Source organism: Theropithecus gelada, chromosome 8, assembly GCF_003255815.1.
Source record: "Theropithecus gelada isolate Dixy chromosome 8, Tgel_1.0, whole genome shotgun sequence".
Classification (NCBI taxonomy): domain Eukaryota; kingdom Metazoa; phylum Chordata; class Mammalia; order Primates; family Cercopithecidae; genus Theropithecus; species Theropithecus gelada.
Window position 1 is genome coordinate 110,818,134 of NC_037676.1, and position 21,842 is coordinate 110,839,975.

Genomic DNA, 21,842 nt, shown 5'->3' on the forward strand with positions numbered 1-21,842 from the left:
CTTTGCAGCAATATAGATTCAGCTGGAGGTCATTATCCTAATCAAATTAGTATAGGAACAGAAAACCAAATACTAAATGTTCTCACTTATAAGTGGGAGCTAAGCATTGGGTACACAGGGACGCAAAGATGGGCAACATTGACAGTGGAGACTCCACAATATGGAAAGGAAGGAGTGGGGCAAGTGCTGAAAAAGTAACTTTTGAATACTATGCTCAGTACCTGGGTGATGGGATCAGTCACACCCCAAACCTCAGCATCATGAAATATACCAATTGCATGTATTGGTATTGAGATCCAGCAGAAAGAAGAAATTTTGGTTGTGCTAGAGAAATCTGGGGTCAGTGATCAGAAATCTGTGATCAGAAGAGAAGCTTGCCCCATTTCAAGATCATATATTAGAGACATGACAAGATCATGTCCAAGAAACATGGCAAAAATGGGGCATCAAAGGAAAATGGTCCTGGGTCTGAGGGCTCCCAGCCTTGCCTGTGATTCCCTTACCCAAAACGTGGAGCACAGACACAACAGAGGAATCAGACTTACAGGAGCCACACAAGTTGTGGAAATGGACATTCAGAGATTCTAAGAGATAACAAAGGGACTAATTTATCCCCAACCCCAAGAATCTGGCATGACGTAAGACTAAGTCCCTGACAATGCTGGAGGAGAAGAGCAACACAGTAGAAAGGGTTTCTTGCTAGGTGAACACAGGGAAGCTGTGGCAATGATTTAAATAGGTTGAATTGTAATGAATAAGTATTATTTCCAACATTTCTAAATTTGTGGGCACAGATTTATACTTGTCTCTATTAGTTCATGAGACAATTGTAAAATTAGTTTAAGAGAAATTATAAAACCAGTAAACCATCACTTGATATATATTTTTCATGAAGTTTTTTCTTGGGGGGGGAAAGTCTAATAAAGAACTTTATACTTAACATGGGCTCAAGAAATATTTGTTAAATCGAAATGACCATATTAGGATGTTTCCAAATTCTCCATGTGCAAGCATGCTAAATATACACTTTAGGACAAGTGACATGGTATATTTTAAGAGAGGCAGTGTAGTGCTTGGGTTGAGGGAATAGGTTAGATTCAAGTATGTTATACGATAATTTTGTAACCTTAGACAATTAGCTAAATGTTTTGTGCCAAGTTTGCATTTGAAAAACGAGTGTAGTAATAATAATGCCCACCTCTCAGTGTTGTCACCAAGATTAAATGAATTATATCTTTGAGGTTTTAAATGCAAGACTTCAAAATTAATGACAATGTATAGGCTGTAGCCAATTTGCATGGGTGAGCTCATGAATAAGTTCCAAATAGATAAGAATGTGCCTTTTATTGTATATTCTCCTTGCAGACTTGGAATTCAGAACCTTTCTCAAAAAGCCTAGAATTTGTTGTTATTGTTGTTAAACTGTGATCTGTTTTAAGGTTTGATGAACTGAGATCCTGCAAAATATTCAGTGCATTAACAGTGACAGTTTTAACATTGGCATAGAAACACTCTCAAGATACTTAAACATCAGCTAACTTGATTGTCTTTGGACTTCAATGCTGTCTTTATATATTTTTGTCCTTCATAACTCAGGTTATAAAAATATCATTACCTGAGCTAAAAAATGTGCAGGGCAACCATCCATCTTCCAAGCGTGGTCTGTAGAACATGACATATTACATAGGAGAATAACACAGGGGTGGGTTCCTCCTTGGTTATTTCGTTATACTAAACATCTGTACATTTCATTTTAGCTTGTATTATAGCTGGCTTTCTTGGTTACAGGCACACAGAGTATCCATTCCCCAAACAAGCTCTGTTTCTTGTAACTCACCATCTCCTTTTTAATTCCTTAATTCCACTGGCAATTTGGAGTGGTCTGCTTACTCATGTTGTGTCTGCAGTTCTGGAGTCTTAGCCCTTGAGTCATGTAATTTTGGAAATCTTTGCCTTCTGCCTTATGTATTAACAGCAATCAGGCAGCCTCTTAAGACCTTCCTGGAAACATCCCAAAATACCTCAACTTTTATTTTGGTTTTAGTTTGAAGAAATATCAGTCAAGTTATCCCTGAGCTCCTAATTTTGACTGACCACCCAGCTGAAGACAGCCTTAGAGATGTCTAGTTTGTCAAATCAACATCCTTGGCAGCAATTTGTGGATTTACTAAATGTCACACAACCAATTTGTATTATCAAGGTACCAAAATCACAATTCAGCTTTTTATTCTAAGGAAAACTTTTTCTATGACTGATGGTTAGTACTAGAAATTCCTTCCTTTCTTATTTAGCTGATCAATGAAAGGCTAGGTTCCAAAGTAGGAAAAAAACTATGGGATTAAAGACTCACTAAGTAAAGAAACCTATTTTAAAAAAATTAGTAGCAATTGAGGGATAAAAGGGTAGATGAAACTCTATAATCAGAGTTTATAGAATATGTGTTAATACACGTATTCAATAAAACCTTTTTAACCTACTATATACAGGATACATTGCTAAGTCACAGAGAATGTGTGAAAAACTAAGACCCATTTTCTTGTCCACAAGAAGCTTATCGTCTAGGTTGAAAGGCAAGAAGATAAACAGGTGATTTCAATACAGAGTGCTAAGTGCTATATTAGGAGGAAGTACTTACTATAATGACAACACTAAGATAAAGCACCAGGAACAATATGGGGTTTGGGGTTAGAAGAATTTTCCTGGAGGTGTTCATACCGAAGCTATAATAAGAAAGGGGTAAATAATTTGGCCAGGAAAAGATAATGCATTTTGAGCATTCTAGGCAAAGGAAATAGCTGTGCAAAACCTCAATTATTGCAATCAAAGAGGGAAGGTCTTAGAAGTTCTCACTCACATATTATGTTAATTTTGGTAAATTGTAAAAGTAGCCACAGATTCTTCCCATTTGTTGCATCCAGGTTCTTACAATGTGATGTCACAACTCCTCCCATAAAGAGGTGGGGTATATATTTCTACCTCTTGAGTCTGGGGTGGCCATGTGTCTTGTTTTAGTCAAAAGGACATAAGCAAATGTGAAAACTGCTTGTGCTTTGGAGCCTGGCCTCTTGCTGAGCTAAAGGCCTGAGACGACCACGTTTTATGAGCATGAACAAGCCTGTAGGGGGAAAGAGAGATCCTGTGGAGGAAAACTGAGGCATCTGGGCTGACAATCTGCCAACTGCCAGGTAGGTAAGAGAAGCTGTCTGTGTAAGGCAAAATTAGCTTCACTATCCTGCAAAGATGTCCGTATCCTAATCCTCAGGACCTGTAAATATGTTATTTTACATGGCAAAGGGGACTTTGAAGATGTGACTAAGCATTTTAAGATGGGAGGATTATCCTGGATCATCTTGGTGAGTTTATTATAATCACAAGGGAGACAGGAGACTCAGAGTCAGAGAAGATGGGGTAATGGAAGCCAGGGTAGATATCATAGAGAGATTTGAAAATGGTATATGGCTGGCTTTCAAGATGGAGGGAGGAGTCATGAGATAAAGAATGTAGGTGGCCTCTAGAATCTAAAGAAGGCAAGGAAACAGATTCCTCTCTAAAGCCACGAGAAGGAACACAGGCCTGTGGATATCTTAATTTTAGTCCAGCTAGACTTCTGATCTTTATTTAGAACCCTCAGGAAATACAAACTATAACAAACAGTTGTTTTAAGTTACTACATTTCAGGGTGATTTCTTACACAGGAACTGCTAAACAATACACTGATCTATAAGTTCAAAATAAAAAATAAAGCAAAAGAGTACTTATATTAAGCTACTTAGAAATAGTCATTTTCTAACTCTCCTATGGACTTTTATGTGGATTCTTTACATCTTCTGAGATTCCAAATGAGGATTTCATCCATTCTTTCATCCAATACAACCTGGTTGTCTGTTGTCTGAATAGTAATGAACTAGACCCTGCAGTAGAAATTGGAACTTGTTTCTGCTTTCAAAGAGCAATTCTGTTCCTAGAAGTCTCATTTTGAGTATGTTGCTTAAGTCTCTAAACTTCAGTATCTGCATCTTCAAAAATGGGATAATAATAGTACTTAGCTTAGAGAATTGCTTTGAGACTCAGATGCGAAAATGCTTATAAAGCACTCAGCTTTACATGACATTCAGTAAGTATTCAATGAATGCCAGCAGAATTGAAAAGAGATGAGGGAAAACTAGATGGCAAATAAAAAGTTGGAAAGATAGTAATATGAGAAGTAACTCTTATTTATTGTTTGTGATGCTCTGGAAAACTTATGCTTATGTTTAGTAATAGTGACAACAACTCTGAAAGGTAGATTTTGTTATTTTTACTTTACAAATGCCAAAATTGAGATTTCAAAGGTTAAGTATCTTATTGGGTTGGTGCAAAAATAATTGCAGTTTTGCCATTACTTTTGATGGCGAAAACTGCAATTACTTTTGCACCAACATAATACTTGACACCACACAAGCAGCCGGTAGCACCAGGCATCTAACCCTGCACTGTCTAATCCTAATGTCCTTCATCTTCCTGTATCAGGTGGCCTACAGGTGACTGTGGCTAAATCAGCTGCAGTCAGGGTGGTCTTTTTAAAAGGCATATCTGATTCTGTCAGCCATGCTTTTACAGCTCCCCATTGCCTGTAGAATCAAGTTCAAAATCCTAACATTGTCTCTGAGGCTTTTCACCATCTAAATTTCCTTCTCCATATTGCTTCCCTGTGCTCTGGCTATACAGACTTCTACCAGCATGGCGAACACGACATGCTCTCCCCTACTTCAGGACTCTTCACAATGAATGATGTCTCTCCTGGAATGCGTACTCTTTCTTACATCTTGGACCAGCTAACTCTGGCACGTCCTTCCCACCTCTGTTTCCGTATCATTTTCTTCTCTGATACTTAGATTCCTTGGCTATGTCTTTTCTTCAATCTTTTTTCTTTTTCTTTCTTATTCTTTACCTTTGAAGTTCCTTGTCTTATCGCCAGTCTTTCCCTGTAGTAGAAACCTCCTGTGGCTGTTTGATCCAATAGTTTATCTTTTCTGGACACTGTCTACTGTACAAAGGAATGATCTCTCAGAATCTCCATTTCTAAACTTCATTATCATTCCCCACCTTCCTGTTCTCATCCTGCCCATTCATGCAGAGTTGAGCATCTAATTTAGGTGACCATTTTTTTTCATTCTACCAAGAATTTGGAGTTTTGAACAAAGAGATGTAGAGCCTAAAGGGGGCGGAAGCTGAATTGTGTTAACAGCTCTCTAAAGCTAAGTCCCATCAGCTCCTACCTCTCAGTCTACAATTAGCCCTGGTTCCTATTCTCCCCAAGCTTGGTTGTTCAGCTCATCTTTGGATTTCTAGTTGCTTTCAGTATCCTTCCAATACAGTCCTCTTTATCCTTAAACTAGCCAGATATGGTTTCTCTTACTGCCAGGCTGTGAATTCTGTGAATGTAATTTGAGAATTCCTTCTCATTATCCACCTGTTATAAACCTGTTTAACACCCTGGTATTTTTGGAAGCATAATGGAAAAGACACTCATTAGTCTCTAGATTTATCTTTTAAAAATTTTGATGTTTGGTAGACTCTTTCAAAAAAGCTTCCATATTGATAATTATTTAATTAAAACAAGTCAACGTAAGCCTAGAGCCTCTATGTCTGTGAGCATTGCGTCTCTTTTACTCCACTCAGCTTAGACAAACTCATCTCTTTGGAATGCTACGAGAGGACATTCTGTCCTTTGTTAAGGGACTTGACCAATCGCAATTATATTATTATGCCTACGTCTGTTGAAAAATTCCAGAGAAGGTTAGAAAGAAGCATATGGGATTTTGGCTTGAATCAGATTAAATCAGTTTGTAATGAAAAAGCAAAGATAGTTTGAGCAGTGAACTAAATGTCACAACTATGAAAAGCATCGATTTTACTACAAACTTGTTTTCTTCTTTGAATGTCCTATATATCGTGTGTTCAGTAGTGTTCTTGTTAGTGTGAATGAAGCTATTGGTACTGTAAACATAACTTCTGTTACGTGATGTCTAGCTCATTTGAGTTATACTAGTATACTACATCAATTTCTTATCTATTGTCTTGTATTTTTATTGATACATCATAGTTGTGCATATTTTGGGGTGCTTGTGATATTTTGATACATATATACAATGTATAATAATCAAGTCAGGGTAATTGGAATATCCATCACCTCAAATATTTATCTTTTATTTGTGTTGAGAATATTAAAATTCTTCTAGCTATTTTGAAATATATATAATATACTTATATATTATATATAAATAAGGTATATATATCATATAAAAGATATATATTGAAATATGTAGTATACCTTATGTATGTCTTATATATGATATATATTGAAATATATAGTAATTACAATTATAGTTAATGATAATTTATTATTATTGTTCATTAATGTATTATCGAATATTAGAATCTATTTCTTCTCTCTAACTGTATTTTTATGCCCATTAACCAACTTTTCTTCATCCTCCTATTTTTTAACTATCCTTATTATGCATGTTTCTCACTCAGTTTGGGTTCTATGGTCATCAACTCTATGATACCCTCGCCAGAATTATTAATTTTCTGCTACTCTTTTCTTTTTCCACATTACTGCAATAAATCCTCAAGACTGAGTTCAAGAACTCTCTTCCCTGTTTGAACATATAGGCTACTGAACAGTGCAGAAGTAAGACTGTATAACTACCAACTAAAACTACTGCAAACAGGGTTTTCAAGTCCAGCGGAGCCCTCAGTGTTGCTTGGCAATTTTTTTCACTAAATGTGGGTTAACAGCCTCAACCTTTTCTCTTTTAGTAGATTACTTTGCCTCAGTTTTCATAGACAAAATAGAGACCATCAGATATTAGCAATTTCTCTTCCCTACATTATAGAACTTCCCATGGTAGTATCCATCCTTCTTTTCTGTATAAGGGAAAATGAGTCAATATTTATCAGCTGTGTGCTTTTTGTATCTCCAGCCTAACCCAAACTCTTGAACTACACTCCTATTTCTTATTACCTATTAAACATCTCTACTGGGTATCCAACACACTTTTCAAACTTCACTGATTGAAGTTGTCCCATCATCTTCCCCATGCCAGGTAATGGCAAGTCGCATCCTTGCAGCTCTTTAGGCTATACACTTTGGAGTTATCCTTGCCAGCCAAGTCATTATCATTTCTTGTTTGGACTATATCAATAACCTCCTAATTTATCCTCTTTCTCCCACAACATTGTGCACCTGCAATCTATTCTCAACATAGTATCTGGAGTTATTCTGCTAAAAATGTAAATCAGATTATGTTTTCTGCCCCAAACTATCTATGTGTTCTCATTTCATGCCAAGCAAAAGCTAAAGTATTTGCAATGGCCTTTAAAGCTCCATACCATTGGGTTCACCATTGCCTCTTTGACCTCATGGCCCACTATTCTCCTCACTCGTTCATCTCCTTGTTGTCCCTTGACTACAGTGGCCTTGCTCGGCCTTGGGCCTTTGCATTTGTTGTTCCCTTTGCCTGGAACGGTCTTCTCCATGATATTTGCCTGGCTTTCCCTTTACTTACTTTGGATTGTTGCTTGAATGTTTTCTTATCATTAAAAATAAAGAGGCATTCCTTTTTATTTTTATTTTTATTATTTTTTAGATGAAGTCTCGCTCTTGTCCCTCAGGCTGGAGTGCAATGGCATGATCTCAGCTCACTGCAACCTCCGCCTCCCGGGTTCAAGCAATTCTCCTGCCTCAGCCTCCCAAGCAGCTGGGATTATAGGCGCCTGCCACTACACCCAGCTAATTTTTGTATTTTTAGTAGAGACGGGGTTTCACCATATTAGGCAGGCTGGTCTCAAACTCCTGACCTCAGGTGATCCACCCACCTCAGTCACCCAAAGTGCTGGGATTACAGGCGTAAGCCACCATGCCTGTCCTCACTGAGGCATTCTAATCACTTTATTTAAAATTGCTTGATACTCTACATTGTTTTCTATTTCCCGTTTATGTCTTAATCTTCTCCATAGTGCTTACTACCATCTAACATTCTGTACATTCATTTTGTTTGCCTCCTCTGACTAGAATGCAAGATCCATAAAAATGGGATTTAAAAAAATGTACCACTATACTTTCCAGTGGCTATGACATTGCTGGAATATAGTAGAACTTCAGTAACGAATTTTGAAATGAATGAATCTTTTTTTCCTTGCTAAAGAACTTTGTTTACACACTGAATCCAACTTTACTGCCCTCTTTAGGAACTGATTCATCAGTTATTCTCAGAATTTCCTGTGTTTCTCCTCTCTTTCATCTTAATATAGTCTTTAGGCTATAACTGTAATTAACAATCACTAATCTCTTTAAAAATATCTTCCCTGTGGTTTCCAGTTTAGGCTAATTTTCTATGAAAATTACAGTAAAGAAACACAAGATGGAATGAATGCCTAGGAAAGATAGGAGGATGGAAGACAAAATTAGATTTTAAAAAATATCTGGAAATTGGAAAGAGGATGGGAGCAAGATGAAGGATGAGACAGAGTAAAGTAGAGGCAGCTATAGCTCAGAATATATGGAAGGGAGCTTTGAGAGGTGTGTGTGTGTGTGTGTGTGTATGTGTGTATGTGTGGTTGGGACCATTGTCAGCTCATCTTCCTGGTGGTGCCTAGAGAATATTTGGACCCCCCGTTGACAGGGAGAAAGAGCAGTAATGAGAAGTAAAGTTAAAAGGAGGAGAGTTATTTTTTTGATATATGTGTATGTATTGCATCAGTCTGTTCACCCATTTCCTCTCCCCATTGTTACACACAGAACTGTTCACTGGTGAGTTAGAACGCTGAGATTACAAGGGCTTCTTTATACATCCAATGTTACAGCCATGTGTTGCTAAAAAAATTCCTAGCGCAAAAGTCAATATATTTGCTGACACTGTACTAACTACTTAAAATCATGCCACATTTCAGTCTTCTTCATATTTAGGTCTTGACTTTTATGTACAGTTGTTTTTGTTAGATTTTTATAATTGGATTTCTGCTAGAGAGAAAAAACACATTTTTTACTCGCATTAACTCTTTCAATTTCACAACAAATCTAAGAAAAATGCAACAACTTGAAAATTAAAACAACTGGAAACATTAAAAGTATCCATCAATATATACAAATATTGATTAAGTAAATTATAGTGTAATCTTACTATATATCATGCAACCTTTAAAAGAAAGGGAAGTAGATGTGTGTGTCCTGACGTGGAAAAAGATTGAAGACACATTTTCAATTGAAAAAAGCAAAGTGCATGATGGGATCCATGGACTAGGCACATGGACTGTGAATTAGAAGGGAGTGCTTAGAGCACAGTCACCTGAAATATCTGAAATATCTGAATACCTGAAATATCTGAAAGTTTCCAGTTTCTGCAGATTGATGCAGAATGCAAATGCCAGGAGGGAGAGACCCTGACCACCAGAGTGCAGGATGGTGCTCATTCTCAAACAATTTGGTGTTTTGGATATCATAAGAAAAATGTCCAGGGAAAACAGAGACACTGGGGAAAGAGAGTTGCGGTAAAGAAGAGTAAAAGAAAATAAGAAAAAGAAAGAAGAAAAGCCAATTGTGCAGAAAATCCAGGAATCTGCCCCCAACACAGCAAATATTTTCTGAGATCTCTAAGCAAAGAGATTCTTTTGGAAGACAAACACTCAGGACAAAGGCTGTGTATCGATTTGAGTATGACCTACCACATATCAAAGAAGGAATTGAGTAGACTGGCTGGACAGATATGAAGGTTGTATGGGTCAAACGAAATCTAATAGGCCAATTTGGATCTGCCTGACTGGATTCTCGGTAGACAGTGCCCTGTGTGAAGAGTGAAGATGAATTTTCTAGTGACTTACTAGACATAAAAGAAGACTTCTTTTAGTTTACTTCCTCTGGAAACCCTTGTGTTTCCAACTCCTAACTCAGAATACACTCTTGAAGATGTTGATATAAACAAAGTTTGTATCTTTGATGGACTTGTAGATGAAAGCATTCAGAAGAAGGTGACATTTTGAAAGGCCCAGGAATACTCTTTCACGACAGCCCACTTGTCTGTCATTCCAGGGATACATGATCAGACACCAACATGGAAATAACTATCATTTAGGGATGGTGGCCATCAATCAGGTATTTGATATTCTGTCCACTTATTTTGAGACTCCTAACTGGCCTAAAGCATTGAAGAAGGGAATTTCTTCCAGAAAAGTTATATTCTTCAGAGCACAGTGGGAGGACAGGCCTAAGATTGCAGCTGCAGAACAAAGCACTGGAGGCCCTGACCAAAGAGCAGGGCAGAGGGTGGCAGTGACGCACATTTGCCTTTACTTGACATCTTCTTGGACCTTCACAATAAGCTACTAATGACAGGGACCGCATTTTGTACTCTTTTGTACTCTCCCATACTTCCTGGCTCACAGGACATACCCATATTTATATTAAGTAAAAACACGTAACAAGGAATTAGCCCCAAACCACATGGCTTTGGGTGTGTTTTAATTCATTTTTTTGTACATATATCATTATCTGTGAAACACCTACTCTTTAGAGATTGTTCAAATAATAAATATTGTTGTATAAAAATTAAATAATTATCATTATAGAAGAAAAAAAGCAAAGCACAGCACAGTGCATAAAGATGATACATTTACTCTGTGTGCTTTTTAAAAGAAGTATATCAATGGATACATCTATTTTGGTTATGTGCAAATATTCTTTTTCTTAAGATGAATTACACAAATTGGGATTGATAATTACCTTTGGGATAGGTGAGAAGCAGGGAGGCTTTTGCTATTTATTTGTCAATTTTCTAAGATGTCTGTACCATTGGGTAGGTGGGAATTTTGTCGTGTTTGTATTTACCTTTCAGGATATGTGTATTTATAATATAAAGATGTATTACTTATAAAATTTACATTAAAACATACTTATATAAACATAAAAATATTAAAAAGCAGTGGTTGAAGGTAGAGGTGGGGTTTGGGACCATTGTTTTCATTATAAGACAGCATACTTTGATTTTATTTATTTATTTATTTATTTTTTGGGATCTTGAGCTTGTATTACTTTTACTTAGTGGAAAATAACAAGAAATATAGAAAAAAGGATAAAGGCAGCAGAGGAAAAGCATTTGAGAGCCTAGCCCCAGGCACCAGACTGCTTAGGTTTAAATCTTAGGTCTGCTACTTACCAGCGGATAACCTTGGGTAATTTACTTACCTTGTCTATGTCTTAGTTTTCCCATTTGTAAAATGCAAAATAGAAATACTTTTCTTATAGGGTTATAGTGAGGATTAAATTATAAAAGTTAGTTAATATGGAAAAAGTGCTTGATTTAGTGTCTTGTACATAGTAATCACTACCTGTGATATATTATAAATATGTTCTTAGGTAAAGAAAAAGAAGAACACATAAACCACCTCAATCTGTTTTATTTTTCCCACCCTGACCCATGTCTAGTTTGACTAATAATTCCAGGGTTGGGAGTCTTTTCAAGAAGAAGAAGAAGGTTGAGGCTGAGCAATTGTTTGGGGCCTCTGAAGGAGGAACAGGCAATGGGAAGAATTTTCATTTAATTTCATATTTCAAAAACAAAAATTGCATTCTAAGTGCTATGCCTTGATCAATACCTTTTTTCCTTCTATTGCCATCCTGAAAAATCTTTGTCCTTTTTACCAAGTTTTTTTTTTGTTTTTTTTTTTTTTTAATATTCCACCTAATTTTAATGAATGGCCAAGCCCTACTCCCTCCAGGAAGCCTTTGATAAAGTGCCTGGTGCATTCAGAACTCTCTTGTATATATTGTTTTTCATCACATTTAGTTCCATCATATACTGTACTGTATATGTACATATACTGTACGGTCTAATTACAGGGACCACAGAAATTAGTTGTAATTTATTGTATGATACCATTATGTAGAAATACATCAGCAATGTACTAATTACTATAGGTTTTCAGTATGTTTATTAGATTAGTAGTAATTTTTTATGAAAGAACATTGATTTTCCTTTGACCTTTGATTTTCCTATGACCTAACATATCTTGTAAAATCTTGTACTTTCTTTTTGATTCTATTCATAAGTAAATCTTTAGAAGTGGAAATCTACATTTCATAATAGCAGTTTCCATTTCCACAGACGATTTACTCCTGAACCCATTATAAATGGCTTTCAGTCTACCATTCGACTAAAACTACTTTCATTGAGGTATGCAGCAACCTCTTACTTGCCAGAGGCAAATATGTATTTCAGTTCTTATTTTACTTAACTGTTTAACATCAATATCTTGATCACTTCTGGAATCTTCTTGAATCTTCTCTGCTGGATTTCCAGGAATTTGGGAGGCAAAGTTTGGAGAATAGCATGAGCCCAGGAGTTCATGATCAGCCTGGACAACATGGCGAGACCCTGTCTGTACAAAATAAAAAATAAATAAATAAAAAGAAGAAAGGTAAAAGACAAATTTCTTTTCTTTTTCTTTTTTTTTTTTTTTTTTTTTGAGACGGAGTCTCGCTCAGTCACCCAGGCTGGAGTGCAGTGGCCGGATCTCAGCTCACTGCAAGCTCTGCCTCCCGGGTTTACGCCATTCTCCTGCCTCGGCCTCCCGAGTAGCTGGGACTACAGGCACCCGCCACCTTGCCCGGCTAGGGTTTTTTTTGTATTTTTTAGTAGAGACGGGGTTTCACCGTGTTAGCCAGGGTGGTCTCGATCTCCTGACCTCATGATCCACCCATCTCAGCCTCCCAAAGTGCTGGGATTACAGGCTTGAGCCACCGCGCCCGGCCAAAAGACAAATTTCTAATGATCTGTGGTACAATTAAAAATAAACACTTAGAAAGTGACCTTGCAAAGCCAAAATCACTGATGGGAAAAAATTTTTAATATAGTTCTTAGAAAATGCACCTCCATGGAAATTTTCTTTTACTCCCCCAAGCTGCTGGATTCCAAGAGAATTTCTTCTTGTCTCGCTTCCCACCTTTGGCCATTCTTTCTCAGTCTTCTTCATAGGCATCAACATCTAAGAAAATCTTCTGCAGGTCTTTCATGCCACAGCTGGTCAGTATAAGTATCAGAAATATAAATTATGATAAATTGGATAGTAAACAAGGTTACCATCATATTTAACAGAAAGGTTCTTAAGAACTCAACCATTGTAGAACAATATAGCACATCAAACAATATATTCTAGGGAAAGTATCATTACTGAGATAATATCATCATTTTGAGCATCCAGAATTTTTGAAAAGATATTTCTATAAGAAAGTTTAAAAAGGCTGGGCACAGTGGCTCACCCCTATAATCCCACACTCAGGAGTGTGCCAAGTACACATCATTTGGTGGCGCTGATAGGGGCCAGAAGTGCTGTTATTCCTCACTCCTCTTTTCCTTCAAAAGGAATTTTCCCCTCTCAGGCTCTTTACTCTCTCTTCCCAAGGAGAGGCAGACTAATTTCAAGATTGGTGAGTTTTGGAGGAGAACCTGGCAAGTGTAGCTCCTTCTTCTCCCCTTGGTCTTTGGGATTTGCCTGCCTACAGAGAATCTGCTCTAGTGGACCATATGGAAAGCTTAGTGGTAAAGGTTGTAAGCTTGCTTTTCTTCCCCCAGAGTGAGTGGGTGAATATGTTTGCTTAGTTCCAGGGCTCATAATCGGGAAGCTCATTGTTGTCACATGTTCCCTGGGAGTCCTACTTTTATGTTCATCTGGCTCACTCCTTTGCCCATCTCAATTGATTTAGAATTCAAGAGGGAAAACCAGGGGGTTATTTAATAGTCCCTTCAAGCTTCAATATCATCTTCCACATAGAGTTACTCTTCAATATATGTATCCTTATACACTGAAGAAAACTATCATTTCACGAATGTATTGTTCTACCTGTGGTAGTTTCAAATAGAAATCTTTCCATGATTTCATTAAGGCAAGACATAACCACTCTTAGGATGACTTCATTGTCCCGAAGAGACCAAAGTACATCCCTCTGTGATGCCTAAACATGTCTCTCTCACGATCATAAATTCAGCTTAGAATTCCTGTGGTCACACATTTTGTTCTCTATTTTTGCCATACAGGTAACAAAATAAAGAAGATACTACCACCTAAAACAGTAGAAAAAGACTAGAAATGTGCAAAAGAAATTCTGCTTCCTTCTTTGGAAAATTGGATCTTGTCCAATATCATATGATTCTCCACTGTTCTAGGATTTTCTCATATTGAAACTTGAATGAAAACTTCCAAACCCTAAAATTTTTTTCCAGAAGACATTTTTATAAAAAAGATAAAATTTGAAATTAAGCTTAGAAATCATAACAAATGAAAACCTCTTTTCTTTGTGGTTTTCTCTATTATGTAATAGTCATAAAGGATATTTTATAATATTCAGTTTTGGGTATTAAAATATTACAGTCTTTTGTAGACAATTCCAATCAGCATCCCTAATTTATATGTAAGGGAAATATTGAGTCATTCCAGGTTGCAGGGAGAATTCTTGTCACAGTTAAAAACTGAAATTCTAAGATTCTAATCCTAAGCCATATGGGGTCCAACCAGTTTAATTTAGCAAGGATTTTCTCAATAACTACCATGCTGTTATTCAGGGACTGTAAGAACCAAAAGTTAACCAGACCTGGTCCTCATCCCTGAGATTCTTGCTTATAAGCAGGAGAGATAAACGTGAATTCAAAAAATTGTCTGATCCTCCTTTTCTGAAAAACCAGCATAACAAGTTTGGGTATTGGCCAAATGGATTAGTGCTATGTTTGGATTCCCGGATGCTGGATCTTTGGTTTGTAAGTGTTCTGAAGCAACCAGAAATGGGCAGAATTACTTGGTAAGTAAAAATATGAAAACAACCCCAAACCCCAAGTAAACCAAGAAATAGACAATAAAAAATATTTTTGGGTCGGGTGTGGTGGCTCAACCCTCTAATCCCAGCACTTTGGGAGCAAAGGAGGTCAGGAGTTGGAGACCAGTCTGGTCAACATGGTAAAACCCTGTCTCTACTAAAAATACAAAAATTAGCTGTATATGTTGGTGTGTGCCTGTAATCCCAGGTACTCGGAGGCTGAGGCAGGAGAATCGCTTGAACCAGGGAGGTGGAGGTTGCAGTGAGCTGAGATCGTGTCACTGCACTCCAGCCTAGGTGATAGAGTGAGACTTCATCTCAAAAAAATTATATATATATATATAAAATAAATATATATATATAATAAATATATATATTTATTTTTTTATGGAGAAGTCCAAGTTCTATCACTTTTGGAAGTGGAAGTCAGCATAAATTAAAATTTGAAAGAACAAGAGTCTGGTAGACACTAAGACCACATAGAGAATGAGAACAAGGCAGAAGGAAAATGAGAAGACCCCAAATCGTTGCAGAGAACAAGCTGGCCAGCTTGTGACTCATTTCTGGTGGCTGCTGGCCATACAAATTACAAGCTTAAGGCCTGAATTGGGACGACACCAGCCAAACACTGGATCATTGTGGTGCAGTGGAAAGAGGACAGGGATTTCAGCAAATCATACAAGTAGTTGTTATTTTCAGCAAGTCCATGTTTCAAACTGGTATATCAGTATTGCCCCCTAGAAGTAGAAGGGTTATGTAGGAATGGGGTACCTAAAATAATCAGGAACATTGGCATGTATGCAGGATTTTTGGCCTTATTATATTTGCTTTCTTTTATGTCATGTGCTTACCTCTAGTTCTGGGAGTGAGTGAGACCAGCCTAATGTGCTGAGATAGACATATTGGAAATGAGAGAAATGGGTGCGTCTCTAAAGAGAAAACTGGGATACTCTTACCCAATTTAGAAGAAAATAATTCCAGACTGGCAAAAACAGATGTCTTCCACAAAGAGGAAAGCCAAAATATCAAATGCAGCTGATGACAAGGATTATAAGGAAAAAAGATCTCTGAATTTATCAATAGTTCTGAATGTGAGAAAGGCAGTGGGCTGTTCCAGGAAAGCTTTGCAGCCAAGCAAATGCCAGTCTGAATCCCGGTCAAGCCACTTCATAATGTTGCAATCTCTGGCAAATCAAATAATATCTCTGAGCCTCAATGGTAAAGCCAAAATTATGATTACTACCTAATAACTTGAATACAAAGATTAGAAAAACATAGGTAGTTATTATTAACAGTCTTCAAGAGAATAATCATTTCAGTGGTGAGGAATGAATGAAGAGGAGATAAAAATAATAGAAATATACCCCTAATACAAGAAAAGTAACTAATAAAGAAAATAGAGAAATCTGATGATAGCTAGAAGATGGCATCAAGCTAACCTTACTTTTACCACCCCTTCCACCTGCCATTGTAGGGTAGATCTGTCGCAATAAGGCAGAACATAAGGGTACTTGGTAGAAATAGTCAACTGAAGAGAAATATATAAAGAAAGGAGTTAAATGTGATAAACCAACAAGTAATTTAACATTTAATATGGAGAAAAGACCATTTCTCCTTCAAAACTAAAGATAAGGACAAGATGGCAGATGGAGATAGAGATGCTGAGGTAAGATGTGATTTGATCCTGAGGTCTGGACTTTATAGATAGCTCATTTCTCACACACACACACACACACACGCACTTGACACTTGGGTCCTTATCTTACTGAAGTTTTCTAAGGCAAGTGTTGACTCCTGTCTAATTTCTCCTCCTAGAAGAATTTTCCTTCTTTGTTTACTATGAAATGATCCTTCTTGGATTCTCATTCTCTCTTAAACCTTGTCAATATCCTCTCTTTCTGGCTGTTTCAGAAAAGCTGGTGCTCTCCTGGCTTCCAGTCTTGGTCCTCTTCTGCCATTTTTACATGCCTGGGTGAGCTTGCCTAGCTTCCCATTGCTTCAATTTAGTCTCAAATACTGATAATTCCAAAATTTATGTCTCTGGACCAAACTCTTCTCCAGCACTCAAAGACTTCTTATACAACTAATTGGCTACAGGCTGGCTCTGGCTAAATGTCTTTCAGTCTTAATATGTCCAAGATAGAACTCTATGTTCACTCAAACCACTTCCTGCCCCAACCTGTGTTGCCCAGATACCCCTCAAGGAAGACTTGTATTCAGTAGCTGGAAAGGTTGTCAGCAAGCAGTCTCAGTTGTCAGCTCCCACAGGTTTCTCCACAGCTTCAGAGAGCCATCTTACCTAAGACCATGCTGTTCCTGAACTGGTCTACATCCAATTACTGAGTACAGTGAGAGCACAAAGCCCCAGCCATTTCAGCTCCCTTCAGGATAACTTTGATGAGCCACATGCTACCCAGAGCTCTTGAGAGACTGACCAAGGCATCAGGCCTGCATTGCGATTCATCTTCTCCTTCCACCTAACCCGGCTTCCTCCGCCTTCCTTCTACAGAATTTGATCTCTAGTAAATACTTGTCATGCCAGTCTTTGTTTTGGCATCTGCTTCCAAAGAACACAACTCACAGCACACCAGGACACTTGTTTTCCAAAGCAGAAATCTAGGTGTTATCTCTCTCCCGCCCCCCTCATTCACCAGTCATCAAAAACTGGCAATTCTTTCTCCTAAATCTTACCATTCTAGCTAGTTTCTCTACTACTCCCTACTCACTTCCAATACTCTAGCTCAACTTTTGCATCCTTGGCAGGTCTATCTTAAACTTGATGGTTAAGGTTCCTTCCATTGAATGGACCCAGAAGGGCCATTGATTTCCTCTTTGCTGAATTGCAGGTTTATAAGTCTCTCTTCTTTATTTAAGTGTCTGCTTCTCTGGGATAGATGCCAAGTCTTGTTTTTCTTCTTGGTATTCAACCTTCCCAAAACTTCACTCACACCCTCAACTCCATAGCAGAAACCTTACCCAGTCCCCAACACTTAGAGAAACCCTGTATGCATTTGGCTAATTAACACATCAATAATATTGTCCAGGTGAATAAGATTTAAACAATACCTAATGTGGTATTGCTTAAACCTACAGTTAAATAGTTGTGCCTTATAGAGAGCTTGTCTATAAAATGACTTAAACACATCATTCACACATCATAAACCTGCCCCTTTTTCATCTTTTTGTTATACTTCATTGTGAAACAGTTAGCTGTAATATCCCCACAGAGAGTATTTCATGCAGGTAACTCAGTTCATTGGGAGAAGAGAACAGATTTTAACCATTGCTTATTTTGTATATTTGTAGCTCCAGTTTGCCAAGTCTGAAAAAGCTACCATCATGCTATGTATATGCTGTATATATAACATGGAAAATTATCTGTGGTCAAGGGAAATAACTAAACAAGGGAGGTTAGGATCCATCCATGTGATGAAATGTGGTTTAGTATTAAAAAGCAAATCCATTCCCAGAGATAGACTAGGATGATATTTGGAAAATAATCTCATATGGTTAAATGTAGGGCCCTGAAAAAAAATTCAACCTAACCATCTCCTCTGTAGCATTTTCATTTGATTATAATTTGAATATATTTTCATTTATTTTAAGCCTTTTCCTTGGAATTACCTATTCCAAGATTCTTAAATCAGTGGTAAGAGAACTGTTGGGCAAAGTTATGGCATCCCTTATACAAATTATCTTTTTTAATTATACGACTCTGCTTTAAAAGCAGCTTTCTGCAGCCAAGATGTTTTAGTTTATGATTTGCAAGAATTGCTTTGTGATTTTTGCCACTGAACCTGGTCTTTTTCCTCTCTCCTTTGCAACTCTTGTTTTGTTTGTTTGTTTGTTTTTCTCTCTTTGCTGAGGTCATCTGAGAAAGATGGAGAGGCTGATTGGTAATTGCACATTGCTCTTTTTGTTTGCAATTTAAGACTGAAATCTTTCAAAGAAAATGGAAATTGGCATGGATCACTCTTATCCCTTAGAATTTCAATTTTCATTAAATAGATGTTTATGGAGCACCAGCCTGAACCATGCACTGAAAATACATGTGTTCATATGTCTAAGAAGCCATGTCTTATGGAGAAGACATTAAACCCTACTAACAATTCCTAATCAGTGTGATGAATGCTGTAAGGGTAAGCACAGAAGGCTTTGGAAGCACTAAATGAACATCTGATTCCGCATTGAATGGGGCAGCCTCCTTTCTGGGTAGGTGACACTTAGTGTTTAAAAGAAGAATGGGAGTTATCCAGGGAACAGGAGGAAGTCATACGTTAGACAAGCTGGAAAGGGCCTTCTAAGGAGGAAGGAGTTTGTGAAATTGCAAGAAATTCTCTATTCCTTATAAGGAGAGTGAAAAGAAGGAAATAATAACAGGTGAGACTGGCGAAAAAGGATGATAAAACTATAAGCATTTACAATTTTCCATCTCTGATATTCTAGGAAATGTGGATTTCAGAGATAACAGTCCTTATTTCCTGAATGGGGTGAAAGATTGAAATGGAAAATGAAAGAAGCTGAAAATTGCCTCACATACTAAAAAAGATGATAGACCCATTGGGAGAACAAAGGATTTGGGAGATAGAGCCTTCCACAGTCAGGATGGAGAAATAAACATGTGGAAAAGTTGGGGAGGTGGTGGAGATAGAGGGAAAGAGAGAGACAAAGAGAGACAGAAAAACACAGACACACATACAAACACACACATAAGACAGTAATAATGAAAGACACATGATAGAGAGGTAGGGACACCTAGAGAGAACACAGACAGACAGGCAATGAGGGAACAGAGACAGAGATCGAGACATTCGTTGAAAGACAGGCATTAAACAAGGAGACAGAGAACAGGAAAGACAGCAACAACCACAGACATGAGAACCTTAAAGAAAGGGAGCAGCTGTTAATGAGGTTTTTAAGAAGATTTCTTGTGTATTGTGTTATGTAATGCCGTTTGTTTTTCCACAAAGAGTTTAGTAGAACTACCCTGCTTATCGATGTTTTTGGACTTAGAGTTTTTCTTCTGGATGTATTATCATGGTCAACCTGGCTCCATAGATGCCCAGTTATGTACTATAGTGGTAAGCAGTGATGAGATTAGGGAAGGCCTGTGTGCCCCATTAGGGTTTGAGGTTCCTTAGAGACCAGCTCATTGTAGTTAGAGGGTGACATTTCTCTGTTTTGACCCCAGAATTTATGCATAAAAAGCTCTGGGGAATCTGGTTGCATCTCAAGAAAAGCAGCTTGGGCATCACCTGGCCTGGGAAGTCTTTCCAATCCTTGCAGACCTGGTTAGTGCCCTACTTCTGTGTTCCCACAGCACTCTGACTCACCCTGTTCACCGCAGGTAGAACATGGGGGAACTTTATTCACATGGGGTGTAGCCTTGTAACATAGTTTGAAGTTGGGTAATGTGATGCCTCCAGGTTTGTTCTTTGCTTAGGATTGTCTTGGCTATTCGAACTCTTTTTCAGTTCCATATGAATTTTAAAATAGGGTTTTCTGCCAAAAGCAATAGCAACAAAAGCAAAAATTGACAAATGGGATCTAATTAAACTAAAGAACTTCTGCACAGCAAAGAAAACTGTCATCAGAGTGAACAGACAGCCTACAAAGTAAGAGAAATTTTTTTCCATCTCTCTATCTGACAAAGGTCTAATACCCAAAGGTCTGGATATAAGACTCTAATATCCAGAATCTACAAGGAACTTAAACAAATTTATGAGAAAAAAAAAAACATTAAAAAGTAGGCAAAGGACATGAAGAGACACTTCTCAAAAGAAGACATTCATGCAGTCAAGAAACATACGGAAAAAAGCTCAACATCACCGATCATTAGAGAGATGCAAATCAAAACCACAATGAAACACCATATCATGCCAGTCAGAATGGGGATTACTAAAATGTCAAGAAACAACAGATGCTGGCTAGGTTGTGGAGAAAAATGAACGCTTTTATACTGTTGATGGGAATGTGAATTAATTCAACCATTGTGGAAGACTGTGGTGATTCCTCAAAGACCTATGGGCAGAAATAACATTTGATCCAGGATTCCCATTACTTGGTATATACCCACAGGAATATAAATCATTCTATTATAAAGATACATGCATGCATGCATATGTTCATTGCAGCACTATTCACAATAGCAAAGACAGGAAATCAACCCAGATGCCCAACAGTGATAGGCTGGATAAATAAAATGTGGTACATATACAACATGAAATACTTCAGCCATAAAAAGGACTGAGATCATGTCTTTTGCAGGGAGATGGATGTAGTTGGAAGCCATTATCTTCAGCAAACTCACAAAGGAACAGAAAACCAAACACTGCATATTCTCATTTATAAGTAGGAGCTGAACAATGAGAACACATGGACACATCAGGGGAAACAACACACACTGGGGCCTGTCAGGTTGAGGAGAGGGAGGGAGAGCATCGAGAAGAATAGCTAGTGGATGCTGGGTGTCATATCTGGGTGATGGGTTCGTCTGTGCAGCAAACCACCATGGCACACATTTACCTATGTAACAAACCTACACATTCTGCACATGTACCCTAGAACTTAAAATAAAAGTTGAAGAAAAGATAAAATAAAATAGGTTTTTTAAATTATGAGAAGAATGTCATTGGTAGTTTCGTAGGAATAGCACTGAAGCTGTAAATTCCTTTGGGCAGTATGGCCATTTCAACAATATTGATTCTTCCTATCCATGAACATGGTATGTTTTTCCATTTGTTTGTGTCATCTTTGATTTCTTTGAGCAATGTTTTGTAATTCTCTTTGTAAAGCTATTTCACCTCCCTGGTTAGCTGTATTTCTCAGTATTTTATTCTTTTTTTGTGGCAATTGTGCATGATATTGAGTTCTTAATTTGGCTCTCAGCTTGAATATTGTTGGTGTATAAGAATGTTACTGATTTTTGTACATTGATTTGGTACCCCAAGACTTTGCTAAAGTTGTTTTTCAGATCAGAGAGCCTTTGGGAAGAGAA

General features: G+C 37.5%; 1 pseudogene; it reads left to right on the plus strand.

The window, feature by feature from the left end:
- Positions 1 to 456: 456 nt before the first annotated feature.
- On the plus strand, positions 457 to 10,369 carry LOC112630193 (annotated as a pseudogene).
- Positions 10,370 to 21,842: the final 11,473 nt, after the last annotated feature.